Source organism: Camarhynchus parvulus, chromosome 4 (genome assembly GCF_901933205.1).
Source record: "Camarhynchus parvulus chromosome 4, STF_HiC, whole genome shotgun sequence".
Lineage (NCBI taxonomy): Eukaryota > Metazoa > Chordata > Aves > Passeriformes > Thraupidae > Camarhynchus > Camarhynchus parvulus.
The window spans coordinates 3180748-3203456 of record NC_044574.1 but is presented as its reverse complement, the minus strand read 5'-3'; the positions used below and the strand labels follow the sequence as shown (position 1 = coordinate 3203456).

The following is a 22709-nucleotide window of genomic DNA, read 5'->3' as shown; positions in this document are numbered from 1 at the left end:
CAATTTTTAACATACATTTTCAGAGTTTCATACCACAGGGCATTGTGGGTTTGTTGTTTTTGTTTTTTTTTTTTCCCAGTGATGCTTTAACATCTGAATTTGGTACAATTCACTGCTTTTGAAGCATTTGGTGACTTTTGCTTTGTGCTTGATCCACTTTTGATGTGAATTGTCCCAACTTCTGTTTCGGGGGAGGAGCAAAGTTTTTTTTTTCTCACCAGCCCACATGGCATTGAATCCATCTGGAGCACGTGGCTGCTGTAATAGAGAAACCACACTTTTTTTTTTTTTTCACAAATTCTTCCCTGTGTGACTTCAGTAGTTAAAGCTGGTTCAATCTCCTGCCCTGGGACTGTCGTGCTGGAAGCTGAAATCTGTTTGTGTTTAAAGATGCTACTTCTATTTTGGTAGGAAAATGCATCATCAAGAAGTCTTTCTTCCCACTAGCTGCACACTCAGCCTGGAATAAGGTCTCCAGGGGCACATCCTAATGAAATAATCCACTGGGACACAAAAAAAAAAAAAAAAAAAAACACTCCTGATAGTGGGATCAAGCTGGATGCTTCCCAAAAGGAATAATTCAAAGTTTTGTGTGGCAGAGGTTGGGCACCATGGAGGTTGGTGACTGATGAGCTGGAGTTAGGAGAAAGTTGTTGGTTAAACAAAGTCTGATGTGTTACAGGATAGGAATTTTTATATGGGATGCTGTGTTTCATCAGCAGAAAATAGCAGGGATTTGGGAAATGGCAGCCCTGAAAGTCTTGGGGGTGTTGGTGGATGAAAAGCTGGATGTGCCCTGGGTGATCTCATGTTGTGGACAGCAGGGAAGGGGAAATTCAGTGCCTGAAGGGGCTCCAGGAGAGCTGGAGAGGGACTTTGGGCAAAGGATGGAGGGACAGGACACAGGGAATGGCTTCCCACTGCCAGAGGGCAGGGATGGATGGGATATTGGGAATTAGGAATTGTTCCTGTGAGGGTGGGGAGGCCCTGGCAGTGTCCAAGACCAGGTTGGATGGGGCTTGGAGCAACCTGGGACAGTGGGAGGTGTCCCTGCCATGGCAGGGGGTGACACTGGATGGGCTTTAAAGTCCCTTTCCAACCCAGACCATTCCATGATTCTGGCTCTAGGATGGTATTTTCATTCAATTCAGATAGGCTGGGATGCAGTGAGGGTCATTAACAGGGGCAGGGGGGTTAATTAACCCACAGGACACATGCAGGGGGTGTCTGGACACAGCCATTCCTCCTGGGAACACAGGATGGACACACAGGAAAGGTTCTGCTCTTGAACTGAACTTCAGAAGTTGGGAATGTGGTGAAGAATGATGGAATGAAGGAATTTCTCTCCCAAAAATCAATGCAGTTGCATAAAAGATGTGTCAGGGACTGAAGGAACTCCCCTACAGTTCTTTTCCCATCACTGTCACTGCCTTCCTCACATGGATCAAGATGAATCGAGGACACAAAGCTGGAGAAGGGGTTGGGTGTCCCTCTCTGAGAGCCACCACCCCCACCATCTGATGATCCCAATGATCCTGCTGCTCTTACACCACACATCCCATCCTTCCCAATATTCCTAGAGGGATTTACAGAGCCTCTGAAGGGCTTGAAGTGCTCACAAGTATTTGAATATCCCACAAAGTATTTATCTGCAGTTAAGGCCTTGGGAAAACATTGTGAAACACAGAGCCATCATTGGAGTCCTGCTTCCCTTTGTGTCAAACTGGCAAATGCTGGCTTTGATCCTCCCATATCCCCACGGGTTGGGGCCATCTCCTTTCTTCTGTGCACTCAGGACCCATAGCAGCATCTGGGACCCAAACAAGCAGCAGCCAGGCTCATCTCTCCAATTTTCAGGCTCTCCAACACCTTTTGTGAGATGCTACCAGCTTTGGTACTTCAAAGAAAGGTGTCAGAAATGCAAAAATGAGCAATTAAGGATTAATCTGCTTGTGGGGATGGGTATCTGCCTCCCCCTCCTGATTGCAGTGTAAATTAGTGGTTGACTTGAGGCCTGTAGTGGAGCTATTTATACCTCCAAGGTTTGAATTATAGCTGGATAGATTATATCATCCCTTTGTTTAATCCTTTTTCCTTTCTTCTGTCAGGCTTTTGACCTCAGTGATTTTCAAAGCAGTCAGATTCGCTTCCTACGGTTTTCTTGTGCTGGTATTTGTATCCAGGAAAGGGGAGGAGAATTTAGATGGCTTTTTCTGTACTGTTTTATTTTCTCTTGCTCTCCCATACTCATTTCCTCATTCAACAGCCCAGTCCTTTTTATTTTTTTTTCCTTTTTAACCTTTTCAGGCATTTTCATTCCACAACTGTCATTGCCTTTTTACGGCTTTTCATTTTCTAGGGCTTCAAAACAGCAGAGGTAAGAGGCAGCCTGGGTGAATATTCCACTTTATAGGCGTGAACTCTTCCCAAAAATCTTGGGAGTGAAGCTCTCCTGCCATGCACCTGCCTGCTGGTCAGACCTCCAGCATTCCTTCATTTCCCCCCCACCCATGGACAGAGCAGTGTGAGGGAGGGTGTTGTTGCTCTTGGATTTATTGGCTGTGATTTTGCAAATAAATGCTTTATAATCACTTCCTTGCTGCTCCTTGCAGCCAAGAAAGGGAGACATGCAGCCAGGGAAGGGCAGGCTGCCTCCCTGTGCTCTGCCTTTCCCTTTGGATATGCACTTCCTATTTCCAAGACTGCTTTTTTTTTTAGACCTCTAATAAGTGTTAGAGGGTTTAGAATATATATTTATTCTTACAGCTCTCTAAAAGTCATGTTTTAAACAAAACCACCCCAAAGTTGGCCCCAGGGCAGTGGCTGCAGTGGTTCCTGGCTCTTTGCTCTGTTGCTGCAGTTTGGATTTTCCTGTACTTCCCATCCAGGAGAAGCTGTCGGAAAAATAAAGGGCACAGGAGATGTGGAAGTCAGCTGAATATTTTTAAATATCAGAACATGCTGTACAAGGGTGGGAATTAAATGTTGCTGCTGAAGCAAGCAGGGAGTTCCTCTGCAGTGTGAGCTTCCCTCACCTCTTCCTCAATGGGTTTTCCTACCTGGAGCAGCCCTCCCACCTAAAAAATTCCCATTGGCCTTCAAATCCTTTTGTGGCAAGGATTTACACACATGGTTGAATGGTTTTGGACAAGAGGGAATGAAGATCTCCAGCAAAACTCCTGGCAGGAGTGGAAACCTTTAAAAAGTGACGCTGAGCTGGGCACCTTGGGATGGGAACAGCCTTTTATGAGTTCTGATTTCCATCCCTGTATTTCCCCATCCCTGGAATTGTCCAAGGCCAGGTTGGATGGGCTTGGAGTAACCTGGGCTGGGGAAAAGTGTCCCTGTCCCAGAGGGAGGACCTTGAAGTGGCAGCAGGCTCTTGGATCCAGTGGGTCATTATTTGCTGAAGATCAAGCCCAAAATAACAATTTTTTATAATAAATTAGAATAGTTTTTGTAATAAATTAGAATATTTTTTACCACCAGACACTAATATAAAATCCTTTGGGGAAGTAGGATGGTGGCTGGAGCAGAGTTTTCCCATCTAGTGCTTTTTCAAGGGCATTTTTTGAAACCATTGCATTTTTGACGCCCTTTATCAGTATGTGCTTAACCTCCAGCCTGGTGGATATCTGGGGCTCTGTTTGTCTCTTGCAGCCCTCCCAACATTTGTGAACAATTATTTCTTTGGAGCAGCATTAGTCCTTTTTTTCTCCAAGCTGCTGCCCACAATTTGGCCACATCTCAGCCTTTCTCCTTGGTATTTCTGGGAAGTGGAAGCTGTTTCCTGGTGCAGAAAACCCAATTATTGGATAAAATCAGATCCTTCATCTGGAATGAAGTTGGGAATATTCATCGGGCAACAACAGAATCATAACTTCATTTTCAGACACTTGGGGAGTGTTGGAAGCAATTAAGGCTGAGCAGATGGGATGGATCCCTCTGCCCTGTCCCCTTATCCCACCCTTTCTTACTCTTTTCTCTGCCTTCTTTCCCTCCTCCCTAAAAAAGGAGAAGGGGAAAGAAAAGCAAAGTAACTTATATGGATAGAGGGGAGGTGTAATTATGAGCAGTGGGACCAATTTAAAAAGGAAGATTTCAGGGAGAGTCCGAGTTCCTTTGACATGTTGAGGGGTTTTGGTAGAGGATAAAAGGAAAATAAACTAATTTATTCCTAAATTGTAATTCCTTTTTGGTATTAATCTGTTTCATTAGTGTAGTTCACAAATGCTCACAGGCAGGGGAGAGAAGGGGGGCAGCAAATTGAAATGAAGACATTTTCAAAAGGAAAATCTTGCTAGGAAAGGCTTCCTGCAGGGAGAAATCATATCCCAGGAGAAGAGCTGGCAACTCCACTGCTTTGGACTTTTCAAGTGAGACTGGATAAAGCAATTTGGGAAATTTCTTGTAGGGAGCAGTTTTTGCTGTGTGGTGGGTAGGACCAGATGGTCTAATTGATCCCTTCCCTGGCCTGTCCATGTGGTTTTCATTTCCTCCTGGGGAAAAAAAAAAACTTTCCTCCTGGGAAGGGCACTGGACTGAGGAGTGTGGTGGCCTCAGGGATCTGTCACTGCTTACAGGGTTGCTGTTCTGGGCTGTGATTCTACTACTCTGAAATATTTCCAATTAAAAAAGATTATTTTTATCCCTGCTGTGATTCTTTCTAGGCTTAAGAGGTTGTAACCATCTTTGCAGGGAGTGCTCTTCACCTTCCTGCAGCTGATGCATCTCCCAAAACTGCCTGGTGTCCATGGGTGTCAGCTCTGGAGCCTGTGAGCTGAAAATGGTTTCACTGAGATCTGAACAGCTTTTCCTTGGCTTTCACCCACAAAAAAAAAAAAATCCTGTTTCCTATTTGCTCCATGAGCTCTGAGAACGGGGAAGAAATTGGGGCAGAATGTGTCATCGTAGTATCACAGAATGGGCCTTAAAGCTCAGCCTGGTGGGTATTTGGGTATGAGTGGGAATGGTTGGAAAAGTTCTTTAAAGGTCATCTCATTCCACCCCTGCCATGGGCACAGACACCTTCCACCATCCCAAGTTCCTCCAAGCCCTATCCAACCTGGCCTTGGACACTTGCAGGGATCCACGTGGTGCCTTATGAAGGCTGACCTGGAACAGAGGCTGGACAGAGCTAAAGAATGAAGCAGGGATTTGTTAGAAGGCCTCAAGGCCTCAATGGATGCTCCTTGGGCAGCACAAGAGCCCAGCCAGGGCTGCACCAAAGATGAACCAAAATGGTCACAAAATGAACCCAACATGAACCAAAATGGTCACAAAATGCATGACCAGTCATAGGGTCTCTCACTTTGATCAGTTCTGCTTCGTTTGCATATTGGAGTTAATTGTCCAATTACAGCTTTAGCCCATGCAGTCCCATCTTTCTTGTTCTTCTCTCTTCAGCCCATGTTGTTTGTGCTCTTGGGCTGAGATTTGGATCATTTGCCCTTGGTGCCCAGCTGGAGCAGGAATTGTTTTGTCTCCCTGCTCTGTGCAGAGAGCTCACCATCCCATAATATGAAGCTGAGACAGAATCTGAAAAATTTAAAAGCCAAAACCTGAGGCATCACAGGGGCAGCCACAGCTTCTCTGGGCACCCTGTAGCTGGCCATGAACTTTTTATTTCCCCTCTCTTTTCCCCTTGGTCATCCTGCAGGTTGTTGATGTGAAACCCTTGTGAAGCAGGTTAGGATTTGCCCCAGTTGTAACATGAAATTCTGTGGCTGCTGACCCTTGGTGTGTCGTGGCTGAATCACAGCTTGATGGTCTTGAGTGCTTTGCCACCAACCTTGTTTATCTACCAAGGTGAGTGCTGTGCCTGTTGATGGGGAGAAAAGCAAGGATCTATGACTTGGTATAGATTTCCAAGGAGGAATGGGGAGATGTGGGAATCATTTCTTACCTAAGAAGGGTGGTTGTGATGAAGGAAACAGCTGTAGGACGTGGGAGGAGGAAAAAGTGAGAAAGTGGACTGTGTGTAACATTTAGGGAGGAGATGCATTGAGTCTGGTTTAGTACTGAATGTGAATTCTTGGGATAGAGAGAGCTGGAGAAGGGAAGATGAGGATTAGAGAGCATTGGATAAAGGGACAACTTGTGTGGTGCAGTTGACCAAGTCCAACTCCATGGTTGTGTTTGTTCTGGAGACATAGAGGTGCATCTGAGCACAGTCCACACATGCCTGGTTTTGAGGCCATGGACACTGCCGTGCCCATCTTTATTTGGTTCTTCACTTCAGGGCTCACATTTTCTTATTTCATGTGCAAGAATTGAACCTCAGCTCTGCTGTCCTCTCCTCAGGAAAAGCCTGTGGAGCTCTCCCCAGGATCTGTGCTCAGAGCACGTTCACTCCCTCACACAAGAGCAAGGTCAGACTTCTGGAGGATCTGGTTTACCCTCAGAAGAAGAGATGGCTTTTCAAAGGAGAAGTCCATCCTCCTTGACAGTGACTTTATAAAGTAGGGATTTGTTAGAAGGCCCCAATGGATGCACCTTGGGCAGCACAAGAGCCCAGCCAGGGCTACACCCCAGGTGAACCCAAAATGGTCACAAAATGAACCCAAGACGAACCCAAAATGGTCATAAAATGCACAACTGCTCATGGGATCTCTCACTTTCTGAAGTGAGAGACTTCACTCCCTTATACAAGAGCAAGGTCAGATTTTTGGAGGATCTGCTTTACCCTCAGAAGAAAAGATGGCTTTTCAAAGGAAAAAGCCATCTTTGACAGTGACTTTATCCCCTTGACAACTCTAAATTCCTTCTGAATTCTCCCAGTGGTCAGGGACAGCAGAAGTTGGATGCTGCATAATCTCCAATCCCCTGCTGGTTCTGCATCCCTCCTCTCAGCAGTGATTTGTAAATATTATTTTCCCCCCAGTATTTTAAAGGACATTTTCATCTCCCCTGGCAGAAGGAGGAGGATATTTCTGGCACTGCTGTTGTATCAATTTTGCTCCTTGTTTAAGATTAATATTAAAAATAATAGCAGCACCAAAGCAAACACAATTTTGGTGTTTTCCTCTTAATTTACCCATTCACTTAAAGTCTTGGAACTGCAGCTTAGCTACCACTTGAGACCCAAAATGCAAATTTAACTGAAGATCACATGGAAATCAACTCATCCATTTTCTGTGTGATGAGTGAAGGTGCATAGTGGGAAAACCACACTGGAATTTAAACCTTGGCAGAAAATAGGGAAGAACTGTGGGCTGCTGTCGTGTTGATGGCTTGGACAAGGCAGTTTTGATTTTGGTGTGTTGTTTCTATTTAGCTAATTCTTAGCAGCATAGTGGCAATTTTAGGAAAGTTATTTCAGTCAGCAGCAAAACTGCAACACAATAAAGATAGATTTGTTCCCCTGATAACAGTTTTGATCAAGGTTTCCTTTTATCCTGAAGTTTTTAAATAATTGGCCTGCTTGCTCTTGGCTTTTATTGTACTGGGGATATTATAAACTCAGATTGTTTTGTAAACCTCTAATTTTAGACACATCTCGGCGCTTATTGTTCCTTTCATCCCTTTTTTTAATACCATGGCACAATTTCTGCAGAGAGGTGGAAATCATCTGCATCCTGAGACTTTCATGTCTAGACTGGATGAAGGGCACAAAAATATAACCAGAACAATCCCCCCCAGACTTTTTTATAAAAACACTTCTCCATCCCAGCCCCAAACCCCACAATTAATCCCCTTCGCCATAACACCAGGCAAAAATAAGTGGAAGAAAATCATAAATGCAGCTTTATGGAGCGAGTGTGTGCAATCAGGAGCAGCTTTCCAAACCAGAAGCTGTGTATAAAAGCCAGCACAGGCATCAGGAACACAATTGAGTTGCTAAGGCAGAGTTTTCCAATCGTGCCCCGTAGAGCCCCGCATCGTCTCATTATTCCGCTCCAGCGTCAGCCAACAATGGGGGGAAGATAAAATTGGTAAGATAAAAGATAAAAGCCTGGCAACCCCTTTGCTTAGAGGGGTCAATTTATCCCAGCTCTTTGTAGGGCAGTGTAATTTTAGGCTTTTCCAGGGCGGATCACGCCGAAATCCTTGCGGCAGCACTTCCGTAAATAGGTCAGGAGGGGACTCGTCGAGGCTGGGATTGCACCTTGCTCGGAGGGAATTGTGTTTTCTCAGTGGAAATAAGATGGTTTTGTTATTTTATGAACTTATTCACCCAGTTCATAAGGGAAAAAAAAATATGGGTCAGTTGGGCAACAGCAGTGTGTTCCAATGTGCTGAATTTGGGATAGAAAGCTCCTGGAGCCTGGGATTAAAGTTTTCTGCAGCAGCAGCAAGGAGTGATTTTATTTTTTTCCCCCTCAGCAGGAGCTTTGGAAATTATATATAACAGGTGTTTCACCTTTCTGAACCTTATTCTGATATACTGGACTTGTTTGGCAGAGATTATAAAGCAGTTCTGGGGTTGTTTATCACCTCCAGCACTTGTGGGTGACCTTGCATCTCATCTTTGGAAGCACCTTAATCCCTGTAACATCCTAAAAGGATGGAGGATCTCAGGGTTTTTATTGGTAACTTCTGTATTTCACAATGCTGTGACAAACTGCAGGTGTTGGGCATGGTCAAGGGTTTGCCCACAGTGGCAAAAGACTTGGGAATAATGGGGTGAAGTTTTTTATTCCTCCTCTCCTCACTGACAAGCTATTAATTAATTACTCAGGGAGGAAATAGGAGGACTCTGGAAGGCAATCAGGTGCCAAGGTAAATACAGCCTGGCCCTGCCTTTAACTGACTTTCACAAGGAGTCCTCCTTGAAAAGAGTTGGATAACACAGCCCAAGGTGAATAGAAGGCTTTGAACATCCATGAGCAGGTGATGCAGACCCCTGAGAGGTTTCTTCTCTCCCTCAGTATGGGAACAAGCAGCAGGCTGGGATCTGTGCTCCCAGAGCACTTAGGATCCGTTTAAAAAAAAATTAAAATCCAATTTTCTCTGCCTTAACATGGATTTTGCTCTCAAACCACACCAGAGATAGATGGATGTGTGGGGAGACTGAGGAGTTGCATGGAGACCTTTAGTTGTTCTTCCACCCAAACCACAGATATCCTGGTAGGCATGGAATAGCCAAATGTTGGAGATGCTTCTCATTTTGCTGGGGAAAAGGAAAGAAAAAGACCACTTCTGTTAGTCCATTCTGTGGGAATGCCAGGGCTTGGTTCAGCAGGGAATTAAGACCTTGTTGTGTTTGCTTCACTTTGCAATAGAGCTTCTTCCATCTAGTGCGACCAAAGGACTTCCAGGGTAAGACTTGAAATCAAATTTTCCTCTCCCAGTAAAATCTGGGGTCATTTGAGGACTTGTGTTTGAGGTGCCTGTATTTGAGTCATTAAATAGGATCTGTGCACACAGAACTCGATAGAATTGAGGGAAAAATAAGCAAAGCAGCACTGAACCTTTTTTAGGATGACCCAGAGCAGCCACACTCCGAAGAAGCAGAAGCAGGAGCTCTCCCTTTCGTGCAGTCACCCAGTATTTCCATCAACCTGAGCACAGGTGTTTTTCTCTCTCCTTCCCCTGCTACTCAGCATAATCTGTGCTGCCACTCAGGTTACATGGCCAGAGGCTGCAGCACAAAGGAACAACCCCTCACTTTGCTCAGCCTCATCTCCTCGCTGTCACCTCTCCAGTTCCTGCCCTTTCCCATCAGCCGCTCACCCAGGAGCCTCCTTTGATCCTGGTGCTGGTTTCCTCTATAAAAATGGTGGAAAGAGCCTGACTGGCAGCTCCCTTGGGCTGGGAGAAGGGAGCTGGGTGCACAGTGAGACACACAAAAACCTGATGCTGTTATTCTGTCACGCTGAAATAATATCTGGCTCCCCGAGGCTGAAGCTTCTGACAGCGAGGGAAGATGGAGGTGATGGCAAAGATCTGGGACACCTCACTGTCCTTGGCTGCCCAGCTTGTCACCTGCTTCCAGGCTGGCTCCCTGCCTCATGGCAGGTGAGAATTCCCAGAACCTTGTAGGTGTGGTTCTGGGAATGCTTTGCTCCAGGGACCTGCTTGGTGTGAGCAGGAAGCACCAGATTTGCCTCCTCCCACCCCCCGAGTGCTCAGGTTACTGCAGGCCTTGTGCAATTTGATGTCCCTGAGTGCTCCTGTGCTTTGTGACTCATGGTTTTTACCTGCCAGGCTGTTAAACCCCCAATTTTGGTGTTCCACACCCCAGCTGTGTTCCACCATCCCATTTGAAATGGGAAAGAAGCAAAAGCCCTACATGAAAATGCTGCTGGGCCGTGAGGATCTTGTGGGACACAGGGAAAAGCCTGGAGTGGTGCTGGGCAGCAGGAACAGGTTTGGATGGATATTAGAAATAAACTCTTCCCTGTGAGGGAGGTGCAGGGAGAGAACAAAAATGCTGAGGCACAAGGTGATGCTGATTTTGGGACACTGGGTGCCTCTCTGATGGAGCATCAGACCAGAGACACAGATCATGTTCCCCACAGCTGACCGCAAATTAGAACCAGCTGTCAACACAGAAATGTTTAACTCTTGTCTTCAAGAGAGGGTGGGGATGGATGGGTGTCAGCAGGGACCAAAGGCTGCTCCAGCAGTGAGAGCTGGGAGGGTGGAAAAGTGGAGCTGATGGAGATTTATGGAGCCCCTGAAGCCCAAACTGGAGGGATCCTGTCATCACTTCCAGTGATCCTTCCATCACTTCCTGCCCTGTAAGAGCGGGAGTGGTGCACACACCCGTGGGGCAAACCAGCACCTTTCCCAGTTCGTACTGGGCTGCCCAGCTGGTCCTCAAACCCCAGACCCCAAGTTTGGGGCTCCCCTGAAGCAGTGAGGCAGGAGGGGAAGATGCCAACTGCAGGCTCTGTTTCTGGTAGCTCCTCTCTGACTTAACAGGAAAAGCCTGACCACAGAAAATGTACAATATTGTTTTTCTCCACATTTTCCTGAAATCTGTTGAAAAGCTTTGCCTGTGGAGGAAGGAGGGGTCATGTGGGGGATGGGGAGGAAGAAATAATGGTGGCTCTGTTCAATGGAACTCCCCTTACAGACAATTTGTGTTGTTATTTTCCCCCTCCAAACACATAGATCTGAACTGAAAATCCCAGGCTTAAAAGCACAGATGTTTAGTCTGACACACAAACCTGGCATCGTTCCAGCAAGTGGAACGTCTGGAAAGGTCCTGGTAAAATCTGAGGAGCTAATCTGGGATGAGAGGAGTTAAAGCTGCTCAGCAACAGCTGCATCCTTCAACCAAACCACCTGAAACTTCCCTTCCCTTCCCTCCAGGTCTTTCCCTTGGTACTAAAGCAGCTTCCAGAGATGTGTTACAGCTTCTCCTGTCCCTCCAAGTGTCCTCTTTGAGGAGCAGGGGGAGAATCAGTGGTGGGGATAAAAAACAGTCCTGGCAGTGCCACCAGGCTGGATCTGGTGAGGTGTTTTTGGGGATCTCATCTCTGTGTCCAGATAGGCCTGAGGAAGATGGTGTTGGGTTGATCCTGGCCCTACATTAATGTCACAGCCAGAGATGTGTTGGGGTGTGAGTTGGGATGGGTGGCCTTTCATTTCAAACTCATTAATTTTAATTCCAGTCCACGCCAGCAAGGATTAAAAGTCACCCCATTGCTGATGTTCCTTCTTTGACTCTTAATGATGTCTCAGCTTCTGCCATGAATAACTTGTTCCTCCAGGTGGTTTAAGAGTGTCCCACACCTGAAATGTCCTGCTGCTGACTGGAAAGGCCACCTGGAGAGAGCAGGGGTTGCCCTGCTTTTCCCTCTGCTCTCCCTTTCCAATCTTTTCCAATGGTGCAAAATCAGCTTTAGAGGCTGAGCTCTGTCTGTCACCTTCACTGCTTTGGAGCTGGGGGCAGTCAGAATTCCACTCAGGAATCCTCTGCCTTCATCCTCTGCAAAGTGGTGGTGGGGATACCAGATTTTCCCTCAGCAGAGTTAATCACTTGCACTGCTCATGGGATAATTCGTTAACTGAGAATGAAGATGGCACCATGTTTTCCAAAAACTCCAGGTGTGCCTTTCCTACTCTCCCAGAGTGGGAGGTGGGGAGCAGTCAGCATCCACATGTGTAATTGTACCCACATTTGTACATCAGAGCATCAGGGATGTACACAGGATATGAAGAGATCCCAGAACATCTGGCAAACTTGGGTTTTAAAAGCAGGCAGATCACACCCAGAACCCATGGGATGGATGCGTTTGGGGGAGAGGAGCAGAGGAAAGTTCTCCACAGAGGAGTAGAGGCTGGTTGGTTCATGTTTAAGTTAAGGCACTTGTGGAAATCACATCTTGAACTCTGAAATTATATGGAGAAATTGAAATGAAATTATATGGGGATGGTTCCTTTGAGATCAGTGCCCTGACATGAGGGTATTATTAAGGTAGGAATAGAATCATAGACTCATTTAGGTTGGAAAAGTCCTCTCAGATCATTGAATCCAACCATGAACCCAGCATTGCTGTGTTGAAAACAATCCTGTAATGAACTGACTGCTCATAACATCGCTATTGCTGTCCATGTTTTACATGTTGCCCCTTTTCCATCTGTAGAATTTTGGTTTTAAGCCTTTTGCATCTCCCAAAATGACATCTTCTCCTTTTCTCCCTCCTCTTTGGAACATTCCTTCATTTGATTTTAGAAGGGTTGCAGGTCTTCCCCCACTGCTGTGGAAGCCCAGGATGGCTTGGGGTACAACATCACCCATGTAGGATAAACCAATCCCATAGATAATCATCCAGGAATGGCTGATTTGGGATAGGGCATGGCTTGGGGTACAACATCACCCTTTTAGGATGAACCAATCCCATAGATAATCATCCAGGAATGGCTGATTTGGGACAGGGCATGGCTTGGGGTACAACATCACCCATTTAGGATGAACCAATCCCATAGATAATCATCCGGCAATGGCTGGTTGGGACAGGGCATAGCTTGGAGATGTGTGTCACTGAAGGATGGGACTGGATTTGGTTTGGACTAAGCACAACAAGGAGGATTTGAGCCAGGATGGCCTCAGGGTGCATGGCATGGAGTCAGAAGTGGTGGCACCAAGCTGAGAGGTGCCGGTGATTGACATGAGGGATAGGATGCCATGCTGAGGGACCTTGGCAGGCTGGGGAAGAGGGGCCTTGTGATCCTCATGAGCTTAAACAAGGCCAGGTCTAAGGTCCTGTGCTTGGCTTGGGGCATTCCCAGCATCAGAACAGACTGGGGGATGAAAGGATTGAGAGCAGCCCTGCCCAGAAGGATTTGGGGGTGCTGGTGGGTGAAAAATGAGCCAGCTCACAACCCAGAAATAGAATTGGGCTGTGTCCAAAGAAGGGTGGCCAGCAGGTCAAAGGAGGGGATTCTCTGCTCTGCTCTCAAGATGCTGCACCTCCAGTGCTGTGTCCAACTCTGGGATCCTCAGTACAGGAAGGATGTGGAGTTGCTGGAGCAAATCCAGGAGGCCACAAAGATGCTCCAAGGGCTGGAGCCAGCCTGGGGGAGCTGGGAATGTTCACCTGGGGAAGAGAAGGATCCTGGGGGAGCTCAGAGCCTCTTCCAGTGCTTAAAGGGACTCCAGGAGAGCTGGAGAGGGACTGGGGACAAGGGATGGAGGGACAGGACACAGGGAATGGCTTCCCACTGCCAGAGGGCAGGGATGGATGGGATATTGGGAATAAATTATTCCCTGTGAGTGTGGGGAGGCACAGGTTGCTCAGAGAAGCTGTGGCTATCCCTGGAAACGTTAAAGACCAGGTTGGAGCAACTTGATCTAGTGGAAGGTGTCTCTATCCATGTCAGGGAGGTGAAACTTGAATGGTTTGTAGGCCCCTTCCCAGCCAACCCATGCCATGACCCTGTAAAACCGAGATGAGTTTGTCAGGCTGGGCCCTCGCGCCGCCAAACACCGTCCTGGTGTGGAGCAACAGAGTTTGTGTTGTGTCCCTGCAGGCACAGAAAGCCCTCTCTGTTTGTGGGAGCTCCTGTACCATTTCATGCCTGGTTTGGGGGGTCTCTTATTTAACAGCAACACTGAGGAGCCTTCTGTGTATTATGCTTCTCTCCAGGGCATGATGGAAATGGGTGTTTTTGTAGGAAAGCTGCTTTTCAAAGCCTTTTGAAAGGAACAGCGAGGACTTTCAAGGATGGGGATGTCTCGGGTGCTGTCGTCTTCCTTGCTGTTGGAATGATTTAACCTGAGTGGAGGGCTCTGTCCTTCTGCATGGGATGGAAATGAATTTAATTCAGCATAATTTTGTTTGGCTTAGGTGCTTAACACAGGGGGATTTGAGCTCTGTCGTAGCCTCTTAATGTTTATTTTCATATCACTAAAATCCAAGTGACAAATGCTGATGTTTAATGGCTGCTCAAGGAGACCTTGTTTATTGGAAAAAAAAAAATGGGTCATAAAAAACTGAATTCCAGCATTACCTTGATTCTGCTGTCTCTTTCATATGCATCCAGGCTCTGCTGTCATCAAAGAAACTTGAAATTCCCTCTCTGTATTTGTCTTGCACATGAAATGTCCAGAATTCATCTCTTCACTGCTGCCTATGTGTGTCCAAAAATATTTGTGCAAACACAATCTCCAACCACTCCAGAGGAGCTTTGTTCCTTCCGGCAGCTGCTGCCTCTGTGGTGCCCCTGAGCACAGCAGCTCTTCCAGGCTTTTGAGCAGGTTTTCAGCACAGGATTGTCTCACCAAAGGATGGGAGCATTATTTTGGGGGGCTCTGGACTTTTTGATTTGCCCTGATGGGAATTTTACTGGTAGGTGGCAGGATGGAAGAATTAAACTGATAATAATGAAATTGCCTCAGGAACTTGAGCTGCCGGTGACAGGACAAAGGGCAGGGTTGGATATTGAGAAGAAATTCCTCCCTGTGAGGGTGATGAGGCCCTGGCACAGGGTGCCCAGAGAAGCTGTGGTTGCCGCTGGATCCCTGGAAATGTCCAAGACCAAGGTTGGACAGGGCTTGGAGACACCTGGGATGGTGGAAGATGTCCCTGCCATGGCAGGGGTTGGAACTGGATGGTTTTTAAGCTTCCCTCCAACCCAAACCATTCCATAACTCTGTTGTTCTGTTCCTGGAGATGATGGGATGCATCCACCTTCACTTTAGGGAGGGACCTCAGGCTTCTCCTGCAGCTCCATCTAGAGGGGAGGAAGATGGGCTGGTCATGGAGGCTGGTGGCCTCTGTGGACCACCATGGCTCTGCTGTCCCCTCACCCAATCCCACCTTGCCAGGGCTGTCAGTTGTGCTTTTCCTGACCCCAGAGCCACATTGCTGCTGGAAACCCTTGTGTTTGGTGGGGAGGACACCACAGCCCGACCCAGTTCCTTGCCCAGCCGCTGCTGGGGAGGAGCATTTCTCTACTGAACCCCAAAAGCAGAAGCAGGTGCTGCTCCCTTGGCTGAGGATGTGGGAACCACACACAGCTGCTCTGTGGTTGCTTTTAGGGTGGATTTCACAAGAGAAATCATTGTGGTTTGGGGCTGGGGCTTTCCTGGAGAGGAGGTCCCATCTGGACGTCCCCAGCATCTCCATGGACCTCTAGGCTTGCTCCTCCAACTCCAGCTTTCCTTTTCCTTGGTTTTATGTGATACTCTAATTTTCAATGCCATCCTGGAGGGAAGAACGCAGCAGTGCTGAATGTCAGGTTACTTTCCCTATCCAAGTCCTAATTCTTCTTTTTTTTTTCCTCTCTTTTTTTTTTTTTTTTAATATGGGATTCTCTGGAATTCCCAGCTACCCCAAAAAAAAAAAAGGCTGGTTTAGACCTTAGCAACAGAGTATTTTTGTTCAGATTGTATTTGTTCTCCTGTGAGAGCCATTGTTCTGTGCCATGCCTTGACTGCTCCAAAGGCTGGAGATAAAAGCTCTGGCTGACAATAATACAGTTGGGTTCAGCCTTTTGTTGGGGAGATGAAAATAGAGGATGAATTGTGAGTAACATGGGAGGGCTAAAAGTCAGTCGTCCCAGGATGTTGGTTAATCACTTCAAAGATAAGGAGCTGCATTTTAATTATATATTTTTCAGAACTACTGAACATGATGTTTTGTGTTGGTACCAGCAGGGGCTTGTACCCTCCATGGTGTTTAGGACTAGTTCTTACAATCTTGAGTCAGCAGGAAATATGTTTATTGCAGTGATATTAGGTTTATGGTAGGTTTATAGCAAAATCTATATATAATTTGTAGTAGCTATATTATATTAGGTTTATATTAGGTTTATAGATATATAAATCTGAGAAACAGAATCACAGGAATGGTTTGGGTTGGAGGGAAGCTTAAAGATCATCCAGTTCCACCCTCCTGCCATGGGCAGGGACACATTCCGCTGTCCCAGGGTGCTCCAAGCCCTGTCCAGCCTGGCCTTGGGCACTGCCAGGGATCCAGGGGCAGCCACAGCTGCTCTGGGCACCCTGTGCCAGGGCCTGCCCACCCTCCCAGGGAACAATTCCTTCCCAATATCCCATCCATCCCTGCCCTCTGGCAGTGGGAGCCATTCCCTGTGTCCTGTCCCTCCATCCCTTGTCCCCAGTCCCTCTCCAGCTCTCCTGGAGCCTTTTCCAGGTGAGCACCCCCAGCTCTCCCAGGCTGGCTCCAATCCTTGGAGCATCTCTGTGGCCTCCTCCAGATTTGCTCCAGCAGCTCCAAGTCCTCCTGGTACTGGGGATCCCAGAGCTGGACACAGCACTGGAGCTGCAGAATCCCCTCCCTTGACCTTCTGGTCACACCCATAAATGTATTTTTACATGATGTGTTTATAGCAGGAGCAGTGATGGGAGGTGCCCAGCTTGGTTTGGCTCCTTGACATGTGCCTGCAGCATCACTCTGCTTTAAATAAGGATACCTCTCTTGGGCATGGGAGATGGGAAGGTGAGAAAAGGCAGATTAGAAAACAGATTGAAAAAAAGAAAGAAATATAAAGGTGGAAATAGAGCCACAGGAGGCAAGCAGGATGTGGTCATTTTTCAGGAGTAGGAGAAGAATTATTTGGGAGACTGATGTGCTCAAAGTGCTGACAGTGTGAATGATAACAGGGATTCACAGAATTCCCAGAATGACCAGGTTGGAAGAGACCTTCAAGATCATCGAGTCCAACCCAACCCAAACATCTCAACTGAGCCCTGGCACCCAGTGCCACATCCAGGCTTTGTTAAACACACCCAGGGATGGTGACTCCACCACCTCCCCGGGCAGCCATTCCAGAACTTTATCACTCTTTCTGTAAAAAACCTTTTTCCTGATATCCAGCTTATATTTCCCTTGACACAGGGATCACCCCTAAACTCTGCAGGCCTTGGAAATCCTTTCCTTGCTGAGGGTATTTTGGTGGCACTCTGGGCAGCAGCTCCTTTTTGCTGAGATATTTATGTTCCAAGGGCACTTCCTGCTCACATCAGCTTCTAGCAAGGCTCCTCATCCCCCCTGGCAGATCCTCCCTCCCCAGCTGCCCTCACCTGCCATCCATGTAATTGGCAATAATTTCCCTAAATGCTCACAAAAGCAGATGTTCTCTCTGTGGTTGCATCCAGCCAGCTTACACTGCCCTGGATACACGAGCACAGAGCATTAAAGGACTAATTCCTGTAAATAAGCCTATTAAAAGGTTGGAAATAATGCCTCCAACTAAACCACCAAATGCAGCTGAATCCCACTGGTTGTATTAATTTGTTATCTGCAACGTGCCAATCCCAGTCTGCCCAGGACCTGGTGCCCTCATGCTTGGCCGGTTGCTTCTTTATGGTGGTTGGTGGGTGTCTTGTATTGTTCCCAGCTAATAAATCACATTTATAGGTAATTAACACTCCATCTAACACTTCCTCAGTATTACTGATGAGTGGGAGAAGAAATTGCTTCGTGCATTTGTGAGTGGGGGACTCTGTGCTTTCAAGGCTTTAGGTGATGCTGCTGGAGAAAATAATTAATCTCACTTATTTTCCTGCCTCAAAGCAGGGGATAAAGAGGTGGGTCCCCAGTTGTTCTCCAAGTTCTGGATGTAAGGAATGTGTTTATTACAAAGAGAGAGGTAAAACACTGGCACAGGTTACCCAGAGAAGCTGTGGCTGCCCCATCCCTGGAAGTGCTCAAGGTCAGGTTGGACAGGACCTTCAAGACCATCTCGTTCCACCCCCTGCCATAGGCAGGGGCACTTCCCACTATCCCAGGTTGCTCCAAGCCCTGTCCAGCCTGGCCTTGGACACTTTCAGGATAGGAAGCTCTTATAAACTCTCTTCAAATCCATGAACTCACTTTTCCCTGGCCCTGCACGTTCAGCACCATTTCATCCACTCACTACATTGGTCATCTGAGAAAATGGAAAAATCATGGCATTTTGATGAGCTGACTTTTTAAGGCAGCATCTCTCTGGGCTTGCAGCTCCAGAAATACCTGTCAGGCAATTTTCCTTTCACCTGGAAACACGCTCTGATATCTTATTTGTGAATTGTGCTGAAAAACAGTTGTGTCTGGCAGCACAACTGCTCCAGTCAGACTTTTCAGCTTGAAACCTTCAGCAGAAGACGTGCCTCACAATGCTTTTGGCACTCACAGAAGTCAGGGAGGAACAGGCTTCAAATCCAGCTCCCCTCCTTTGCAAACCTTGTTTATAAACCTTCACAGCCACTGGTAAAATCATGATTTTGGTTTATCTGGAAACCAGAGAAACACAGTTTTAATGAGGGATGCAGGGGATGCATCTCTGGCCCCGCTCTGGCTGCCACCATTTGTACCTCATCCTCAACCCTTGTTTTTTTTTCCCCAGTCTAATACATGCAAATATATGTAAAGAGTAAAGACTGTTCCACCGAGTCTTGCACGTTTGCTCAAAGAGGAGGAAAACAACAAGTCGATCTTACAGGGAATTTGCAGGCTGAATTTTTAAGCCCTGTCTATAAAAAAAAAAAGACCCAAAAAGAAAAAAAAAAGCAGCTGTTGGCCACGGGTGCTGACCGAGGTGATTCTTCCTGGCATCTGTTTTCCCTGTGCTCGCAATCGTAATGTCATTAATATGGAGCTTTTGGAGAACTGGAGTATATCCTAATTAGCAGCCTCTGATTTTTTTTTTTTTCCTAGTTTCATAATCAGTGATCTCGGCTACACCACAAGTGTTACTGTGGCAACAGGGCTGAACTGAGCAGCGGTGCAGAATTACCGCAGGTAAAGCGGTGATTTCACGGCTCCCGCGGCACTTTCTTAGCCCCGGGGGCTGCTCCGTGGGACGGGCTGGCTGCTCCCCGCACCTACAGGTGTCCCCGGTGGATTTCAGGGTAAGCACAAGCACGGAGATTAAGCTGCATGACCGAACGCATGCGTTTGAGTTGGGGCTGAGCCTCTGGAAGGAGATTTTAAGGCTGTCATGCGAGTGATCCCCCACCGACACCTTTGTTTTAAGTAGGATGCTCCGAGCCCTCGCTGCCTCAACGCTCCCGGCTCAGTCTCGGCGTGGAGCTGGGACTTCATCCCGCTCCTGCAGAAAGGGCTGAGCCCAAAAGGCTTTTATTTTATTATCTTTTTTTCCTTTGCGGGTTTTTCTTTTATTTTAAGCCTCGTTTCTCCTCCCCACGTGCCGCTGTCTCTCTCTGAAAGGCATTTTGCTAGGTAGGGATGTTGTCATGCTGAATAATAGCCATCCTTCATCCTGACTCCTCCATCAAAATCAGCCCGTCCTTTTCATAGCTGGAATGTGAGCTGTGCTCGTGTTTCCTTTGTACACGCCTGGGACTTAGGAGGGGACACCCTAGAACGGGATATTTAAGGAAATACGCTCCTGTGTGCCTTGACTTTTTTTTGTTTGGATTATTAATTAATGGTTTGGAATAATGAGTTGAGGCAGCTTCTCCCGTGCCTCCCTGGTGTTGTTCTCCACTTCCTGGTGCTGTGCTGCAGCTGCAGTGCTGATCCCCTGGGGAAAGCACACCAGGAGAGTGGTCTTGTACTAGCCAGGGGTTTTTACAAGCTCTGAGGGTGTTTTTGTGCCAGATCTGTGTTAATCATCCTAGAGAAAGTCTCACCTGCATCCCAGCACCTTCCTCCTGGACCAGGCTTGGACTTGGTCCTTCATCTTCCTCCTCCCTGCTCTGACAGCTCCTTCTGCTCTCCTCCTCAAAACTTCTCCTTCTCTTGGCACTCACCTGTCCCTCCTCAATGTTCTCTCCTTCAGGAAACCCTCTCCAGCTGCTCATTCTCCATTGCTACAGGCCCAGGAGGCTTTTCATCCCCTCTCTGGCTCTTCCATAATTTGTTCCCCAAGCCACCCCAGTTTATTCTGCAGCAGCAACTGGCACATATTCCCATGATCACACATCTGTGGTGCCAGGAGAAAAGAGTGGCTGAGGGCAAATTAAACCTGTCCTAATTATGAGATTTATTAGGAAAATTATTATTAGGAAAATAATTTGTATTTGCAGTTCTTTCCCTCCAAGGCACCTCGGGCGGTTTGCAGGTGGTGGCTGTGGCAGGGGTGCCCTTCCATGGACAAGGATTTGAGGGCTTTGGTCTTAGAAGTGCCACAGATCTGCTCCTGGCTTCATCCAGGGGTGTAGCCTGCTCCCTTGGCTTTTACTTCCATATTTTTAGCATGAGACCATCAAGTCTGTAGGCTCTTTGTTAGTAGTTGCTTGTTTTTAAACATGCAGGGACAGAATTCTTTCCTAAAAGCAAGATACTACAGAAGAGCAAGGTCTGATGTGCCAGTTACAGGGGACTAATTGTGGGGGTGGGAACTGGGTGATCCTTAGGGTCCCTTCCAACCCAAACCATTCTCTGGTGCAGTGAGTGGTACCCACTGTCACCGTTTCTGCATCTTTGTAGGAGGTGGAACTATTTTATGTCCCAAAAACATCCACATTTATTGTTTTTCTCTGATTTTCAGGTTTGGGGTTTTTTTACTGAAAACCTCATCAGTTTATTTTTCAGTTCCAGAATTGTTCAGGCACAAAAGTGTTCAGAAGCTCTCAGGCACATGGTGTGATTTTTGGGGTTGTCCTGTTCAGGATCAGGAGTTGGACTTGGTGATCCTTATGAATCCCTTCCAACATCCTGCACAGTGTAGGGATCTCCTCCTCAGTGCTGACTGCTTTCTTACTCCACTGTGAGCTTCAATCCCAGCAGATTTGCCTTTTGAAAAGTTTGCAGGACAGGCAGTTACAGAATCACACTGATTGATTTTGGAAGGAACCTCTGGAAGTCATCTGATCCAACCTCCTGCACCAGCAGAGCTGCCAGATCCGGTTGCACAGGACAGTGTCCAGACAAATTTGGAATATTTCCAAGGAAGGAGAATCCAAAACATGCCTGGGCAATTTGTATCAGCACCTGGTGACCCCTACAGCCAAAAAGTGTTCCCTGCTGTTCAGAGGGACCCTCCTGTGGTCACTGTGTGCCCACAGCCCCTTGTCCTGTCCCTGGCCACCACTGACAGAGCCTGGCTCTGTCCTCTCTGCACCCTCCCTGCAGGTGTGGATGGACAGGGATGAGGCCCCAGAGCCTTCTCTTGTCCTTCTGAGCATTCCCAGCTCTCCCAGCCCTTCCTGGAACCTTCTCTTCTCCTTCTGAGCAGTCCCAGCTCTCCCAGCCCTTCCTGGAACCTTCTCCTTCTGAGCAGTCCCAGCTCTCCCAACCCTTCCTCAGGGCAGAGATGCTCCAGCCCCCTCCTCCCTGGGCTGTCCCCAATCTGTCCATGTCCCTCCTGTCCTGGGACCCAGTGCTCCAGGTGTGGCTGAGCAGAGGGGCAGGATCTCCTCCCTGGACCTGCTTGGGGAGCCTCCATCCAGGTTCTGGCTGGTGGACACCTGGTCCTCTCCATCCTGATCCTCTCCATCCCCCACAATGGCTTCACACACGTTGCTGCTTCTGGGTGGGCTTTGAGAAAGGATCACTGTGGGGTGGGTTAACATCTCACTCGGGTTCATATCCACAGGAGAGGCTGATCCTGGTTCAGAGCAGCAGATTTTAACATTATCCTAACAGTGACAGATATTTCTAGGTGCCCAGAAATTCGGGTGGGGATAGGGTTGGGTTCCCTCCTTGCACAGATCATGATGTTACTCTAAAAGATAAGTGTGTGTTCACCTGTTGAACTGAAGGACATGAAAATGCTCCCGAAACTGGAGCCCCTCTGCTCTGGAGATAAATGGGAGAGCTGGGGCTGTTCACGTGGAGAGGAGAAGGTTCCAGGGAGGCCTTCAAAACCTTCCAGTGCCTAAAGGGGCTCCAGGAGAGCTGGAGAGGGACTTTGGACAAGAGCGTGGAGTGATGGGACAGGGTGAAATGGCTTCACACTGCCAGAAGGCAGAATTAGGTGGAGAAATTAATTAATGTGAGGTTGTTAAAAGCCCTGGCACAGGGTGCCCAGAGCAGCTGTGGCTGCCCCTGGATCCCTGGAAATGTCCAAGGCCAGGTTGGACAGGGCTTGGAGCAACCTGGGCTGGTGGAAGGTGTCCCTGCCCACAGCAGGAGGTTGGAACTGGATGGTTTTTAAGGTGCCTTCCAAACCATGCCATGAGCAAATCCCGACGTGCAGGAGAGCAGTGATTTGTGGAAGGTTGAGCAGGTGGAGAAAGCCAAGCTGCAGGCCCTGCCCACAGGCTCATCCTCCTCCTCCTCCTCCTCCTCCTCCTCCTCCTCCTCCTGTCCCACTCCGTACAGGGGCTGTCGCTCATGTGGAGCTGCCTGTTTATTTAATAGAAGAAAGGAGAAAAAAAACAGAAAGAAGAAAACTAAATG

The 22709-nt window shown here is 47.6% G+C and overlaps 1 protein-coding gene across 3 annotated transcripts in view; it reads left to right on the top strand.

Annotated features, from left to right (window-relative positions):
• The window catches only part of PTPRA (protein tyrosine phosphatase receptor type A), a 126700-nt gene that overhangs the window by 69162 nt on the left and 34829 nt on the right, over positions 1-22709 (top strand). Inside the window, exon 4 of one of the 3 annotated variants that reach the window (XM_030947015.1) lies at positions 19059-19252. The exons of the other annotated variants lie outside the window; for them this stretch is intronic. The gene's annotated coding sequence lies outside the window, so the exon portion shown is untranslated. The remainder of the gene's footprint in view (positions 1-19058; positions 19253-22709) is intronic. 3 annotated transcript variants of the gene reach the window in all.